The 6,627-nt window shown below is 33.4% G+C and overlaps 1 protein-coding gene across 2 annotated transcripts in view; it reads right to left on the reverse strand.

Annotated features, from left to right (window-relative positions):
* Positions 1-6,169, reverse strand: part of jar (Myosin heavy chain 95F jaguar) — a 20,874-nt gene extending 14,705 nt beyond the window's left edge. For both annotated transcript variants that reach the window (XM_076622438.1, XM_076622437.1), the window contains exon 1: positions 6,048-6,169. The gene's annotated coding sequence lies outside the window, so the exon portion shown is untranslated. The remainder of the gene's footprint in view (positions 1-6,047) is intronic.
* Positions 6,170-6,627: the final 458 nt, after the last annotated feature.

The following is a 6,627-nucleotide window of genomic DNA, read 5'->3' on the forward strand; positions in this document are numbered from 1 at the left end:
GGACAAGATCAACGAAAAGCGAAATCTCGATACGGCGCAATGCGATCATCCTCGATTCCTTCAATCGCCTCTCTATCTCGTGCTAACCAGTTGTTTCAGTGCAACGTGAAAAGAAGTACTCGAAAATTTGCCGCGAATAGGCAGAAGAAAATTTTGATCTAGATTCGGAGCGTAGAATCTTTTTAATATAAAGCGAAGAAGAACCTACGCTGCGAGTGTATCGGGGGCATAGTAACGAGTGCATGGCCCGTTAATACGCTCACGTACGGTAATATCATCATTTCGCAGGCCGTTTAATATTAATTGGAACAACCTTCCCGCGATCATCATCATCAACCGCTTTCAACGATTAGATTGAATCGTGGTGCATATGATCCCGAGCATACGTTGCCTTACCGTGCTACTTAATCTCTCTCCTTCTCTCATTTATTCATCATTTTTCCTATCACGTCGATAATTTATAAAAAGTTACGTCGTAAGAACTATTGACCAGGGAATTAGTCGATATGGAGGAAAGAACTCCACTAATCGCGTTACAGAAGCTTATACACGTACAATCGGTTATTTATGTAACTTACAATTGATAAGTATTCTGTCGAGAAACGTATTTATAATACGTGTACTTTACCGATTAGACATTGGTATTCAAAGAACTATTAACTTCTCTCCACCTTCGGAATTATAATAATTATATTATTACGCTGTTATATTGTGTGCAGGGTGTTTCGCAACGTGCGGCATCCACTTCGCTCCAACTTCGACAGTGGACACCAAAAACAGTGAAAAAGATTCATATAGACGTGTGTCCTGTTCGATCCTGTTCCAATATTGTAGCCACTTTCGTGTCACGATGATCCGCATATTTGGATTACCTTCGTGGAAGGTATTGGAAAGTATCGAACCATTTCATCGCCTGTATTATATTCCATACATGCGCCTGGAATTTTTGAAAGACTGCGAAATTCTCTGACACGGCGACTGCGAGCTTGCGTAGAAACTGAGGATGGTCATTTCGAGAATCTTCTACGAACATAAACTATCGCCGATTGTTGTAAGTAGTTATTGACTTTGAAACGAGGTGAAATAGGACGTTTCAGGTGAACTTTCTTCGTTGCTGTTGTGTCTCCTGTCCCCACCCGAAATGGGCCTCACGTGTTATGAAACATCTTGCTCTTTCTTTATCAGATATCATCTAGTCAAATATAGAAGATCGATTACAGTTTCTCAGTGGTATTTAAATTTAAAAATATTTTAATGCTTATTATAAATATTAGGTCATCCGAAAAGTTTCTTTCGTCTTATAAGGAAATAATAGTTTAATTTTGTAGTAACAGAATAAATCAATAAAATAATATAAAAGAACAAATGTTGCGCGTCTATTATTTCCTTACAAACCGGAACAATCTTTTCGGACGACCTAATATTACTTGCTGTTGCAAGTTACACAACATTGTCTATTTATATCTGACAAAAGTTTTCGTTCTTTCACCAAAAAAAGGACGACTTTCGAAAATTTACAAAGACGAAATTAAGATATCGAGACGACAACTATAGAAAGTTCGAAGTTTCACAGATAACTGAGTTCCAAAGATCCGTCAAGCATCAGAGCAAAAAGTACAGTTTTCAGAGAAATCCGTTTGATGTTTCAATTAACGGTCTATTCAGCCTAACGCGCAGTCTTTTCCAATGCTGTAGCTTCGTTAATTACATAAACTTAAAAAAAGTCCTTCGTTATACGTTATTCCGTGCGTGCGGCACTTACGGAACGTGCAAAGAAACTTTGTCCATCCTTTTTAAACAAAATGACGTATCGCCTTAAAAAGAAAACCGCCATTTGTAATATTCATGTACGACTCCGACTATGTAGATAATCGTAAAGAAATAACGTAAGGAGATCTATATAATTCAAGTCGATTACGTTGATCGGTTAATAACTCATTTGCATGTCAAAAAGACCTTGCGGTACGTTACCTTTTTCCATTGCCGAGATAATTAGTCTGGCAACCGAGACTGCGTTACGTAATTGCGGAAAAAAGATCGTTCGTTGCCATATAGGTTAGCCGATATCGTAAGACGAGGATCGTGTCACCAGTGACTCATGGAGACGTACTACTAGAGAGAATCTCGGAGAGAATCGTTAACTGCGTTCCTGTGTCAGCATTAAGGACACATCAGTGTACAATACATTATAATTAATACATTAGTCGATTGAGACCAACTTTGTTAACATCTTGATCGTATTCCTATCCGACGCGATCTTCTTTACAATGAATTAAAACCGATTACTTGTACAAATGATGGTTAATAACATGTCAAATCAAAAAAAAAAGCGGCGACGTGCGACTCACGTGATTCCATTATCAGACAATAATACGCTGTAATACGTTTTGTATGGTATCAAAGATTAACGATCTTCTTGTTATATTGTTGAAATCAAGATACGTAGGTTATATAAACATGTAGATGCTAATAAATAGTTATAAAAACAAATAGAATGTAAAATATGTAATGTAAAATAAGTAGGTATTACGATATGTATATTTGCATTAAGTATTTCAATTAAGTAACTAACAAGTTTTTAAATTAGACTTTAAGAGGTTAGGGTACGATCCCAAGACTGATAAAATAGACAAATATTTATGCACATTCATGTTTTTGTGAATATAAATTTAAAAAAAAAATGGAACCTAGGTAGAAAATTGTTTTACCTATTAAATATCATAGAGACCACTGTATTTTGGGATATTTTACATATGTTTTTAAACATTACACGCGTCCTGTGCATTTTCGCATCTTTTGCTTATAAATGCATAAAAATCGACAATCTACTCATCAGAAAATTATATACTTTTGTAATATGACATATCACATTTCGCGATAATGTTTATGTCATAGTTTAATACGAATAACATCTTTGTAATTTTGTACTTTATTCCGATGACTGAATGTATAGTGATACACAGGCCTATAGTTCTGATCATCAAGAGAAGAAACTATTCTTGAAGCAACTTTTCTTCTTCCATATTATTAATAAATGATGCATAGAGGAACTCTTGTGTGAACAATGATTCAATGAACGAAATTTAAGTGGTGAAAGGAATCGTGGTTGAAAGACGATAAAAGATGTACGCTCTTATAATTCAAACCAATTGTCAATGGTCAAAGACGCGTGACCAAACAAAGCAGAATTTTGTAGTGCAATAGGGGAAGCAGATGCAGCTGTAAAAGACACATTGTTTCTAAATAAATGCTTTGTTACATATCACACATCCTCACACGGTAGACGAACTCAAACGAGCTTTCATCACGCACTAGGAGACGGGAGATTTATTTCCTTCTTTTTTTCCGTGACTACCTGATACACTTATGAAGAACGAAGCCGCGCACAATTCACATGCTAATTCACCTACACTGAATCGTCTGTTTTCTTTCGCGCACCTGTGCACTTTCGTTCCACTCTCCTAATCCTCTTGCAACTCGCAAATGAGAAATATCGCACATTTTACGTCGCACAATGTCGTCATAATAACACAAACTTACATAAACATCTGCCACATTGACTAACACCTTCATATCGTATATGTAGATTGTCTCGTTTAAAAGAGCTTACAAATTATTATAGAAAAACAGGATAACTATTCATTTTACATGTTTCAATTCGATACTGACACTCAAAATTTTGTGTTATATTTTTTAATGGAAAAATTCAAGTCGAGCCTAATTAACCTAATCTAAACTATGTTAGAAAATAAAATACCCTATATTTGGTCTATTATTATGTTACAATTTCTGATGTGTGTCAGTGTGAAGTATTAATAGTATCGACACGATATCTTGATCAATGAATTACGATTCCTATTTATGTAATTGATAAACGAAACATACTAGATGTATATATAGCTAACCGAACTTGCTGTACTTACTATCGTAGTTAGAAGTACGACTTAATTAAGAAAATTCTTCCCCACTAGAGAAATAATAAACAAGCGAGATCGTTTTGATGACAACGATTGTGAGTTTAATTAGTTCTCATCAAGGAGAAATGAAGCACTGAAGACACTCTTGTTTCATATGAAATTTTCACGGACGATGTATAGGATCTATATAGCATGCTCCCCTAACCTAATTTAAATAAAAGAAATATAATTCTACAATATATGGTTGCTTAACCTAGCTGTCATGAGCAATAGTTGGTATAAATTACTATATAAAGAAACATTAAAAAAGCTGTTTAAATGATGTGTTAATAAATGATAAATAAATTCTTAAGTAACATCGACAGAATATGTTTTCGAAGTGATTCAATAGAAATAACTTCGATGGAATATTTTTCCAGAATATTCTAATAGAGACCAATAGAATAAAATATTTCTTGGTTTAATTAATTTGACATAAATTCACGATTCGATTGTAAAAAGCAGTTATAGTGTTTCCTGAAGATTCTTCGTGTATAATAGCGGAACTATCCGATAAATCGTTCAAAAAACAACAGTACTGCAGTAGGAAATTTATCACTGTTCAAAAAACACGCGCATATGTTTGAGCAGGCTTTAATGCATCATACTTGTGTCAGCAACTTATGCTTGAAACCACCGTTACCTATCATTAATTATTTTTCACAGAATAATCGACACAAAAAATTTTAATAGCCCAAGATTTTTTTCGCGCATTGAAAAACATAATAAGTACTAATAATTCCATACATTTGTCTTTAATAAATATACACGTAAGTTAATTTCTAAAAAATAATAAATGATGATATTAACGAAAACACGAATAGTAAGTTATTATATTATGGAACATATGTTGCGCTGGATTTCAATTTCTAGTTAACTTCCTGTTTCACGTTTTACACATCATTTACATGTAAATATAAACACACACGTAAACGTACCAAGAAGGATAGACGACACCGATGCTTGATCGACAATTTCAGAATCAATATAATACATCGAATGACTATAAACCGACGCGAGTTATTTAACAATAAAAATTATATCGAGACGAATTAGTCTCCCATCTAGTTTTTTGAACGCTACTAAAACCTCGTATAACCTTCTCGAATTGCATAGTAGTTTGATACAATCACCGGTCTGCATTGAAGTACAGTAAGGCCTTGCTAACTGACAGCGGATCGGGACTGAATGTGGTCGGTTAACAAGGAAGGATTTTTATATTTATGTCAGGTTGCTCTTGCACAAGAATACCAACTAACAATATTAATAAGTTAAATAGAAGTTGTAGGCTATAGATTTCTTTTTCATAATTTTATAACTTTTTGTCAAATAGGATAAATCAGATAATTTATAATTTACAAAATTTACTTATGAAATTTCATTTGTTTCATCATCAAACTTGTTAATTAGGAAACTTACGACATATAAAAGATCGCTAATGATAATAGTTCAATAGTGCAAAACAGTCCAGGAATCCTGACTCGACGAGTTAACAGATACGTATGTCGATAGAGTGAAACAGTGATACTCGATATCCAATTTTAAATATTGAAATTTAAAAATCGGTACTTTACATAAAAACAGTTAAATATGCAAAATCACAACAGATAAAATGGAAGAAATACATATAACACTGGAGCTTTAGTTCCACGCAGACACTTCTAAAAATTAATGGGGATAACGATGGCCAGTTAGAAAAGCAGAATTCTGACCAATTAGCAAGAGAGTATTGTAATATGTTACACACCAAAAAGCGATTCAAAAACTAAAATTTAAAAAAAATATACGTGTAAAATGGAAAATGTCAACAGTGAATGCGTTAGCCATGAAACACATGTAAATGAAAAAGTATGTACATATATATGAATATTTTTAAATACTAATTCATATATCCCTATCTTTATTATATGTATTTCGTACAAGCGTATATTTAACAAACTGATACGTATTTAAAAGTTATAAAAAAAATGGCAACATGAAAACTATGTTAACTTGGTGTTAACTTGAAGAAAAGTTTGTTATGTTAAGAAATTGACAAGTATTCACAGATGTCGAACAGAGAAGAATGCATGTTAAAACGAAGTTACTCACCAAAGAAAAGAACAATACCCACGACACGAACGGAACGACGTCCGTCTTGCAACTGGCGCTTTGATGCGTCAGTTCTATAGAGTCGGGAATTTTCGTGCGTTTTCGGACATGCCACGCGGCAAATAACAATCACCTGGCGAATCGCGCCACGGGAATTTAACCGAGATTATTATCGTAACAACAGGTGGTAATGAATTTAAAAATAAAACACCATGAACATTCCTCCATAGATTTTGTGTACTTTCCGATAAAAATTGTTATAATTGCAAAAATCTGAGCAAACAATTATGATTATCAAATGAAACATTTGAATTTTAAACATAGAAGATATTTCAATCCACTTAAAAAATTTTAAGTTCTTTCCTTATATTCTAAATTGTTATCTCTAAATATTGTTGCAGCATGTGCAGAAGTAGATATATACATTCCTCTTATTTTGAAATTTTTAGATATATTATTTAGCTGGAAATTTGTAGATACAAGGAGACATAGACAACAGTATTGATATAACTTAGAGTAAAATTGTTCACGTGACTTGCGCGAATAGTAATTATTGAAATATTAGAGAATGTAATATATA

This window comes from Bombus vancouverensis, chromosome 10, assembly GCF_051014615.1.
Source record: "Bombus vancouverensis nearcticus chromosome 10, iyBomVanc1_principal, whole genome shotgun sequence".
In the NCBI taxonomy this organism is placed as follows: Eukaryota; Metazoa; Arthropoda; class Insecta; order Hymenoptera; family Apidae; genus Bombus; species Bombus vancouverensis.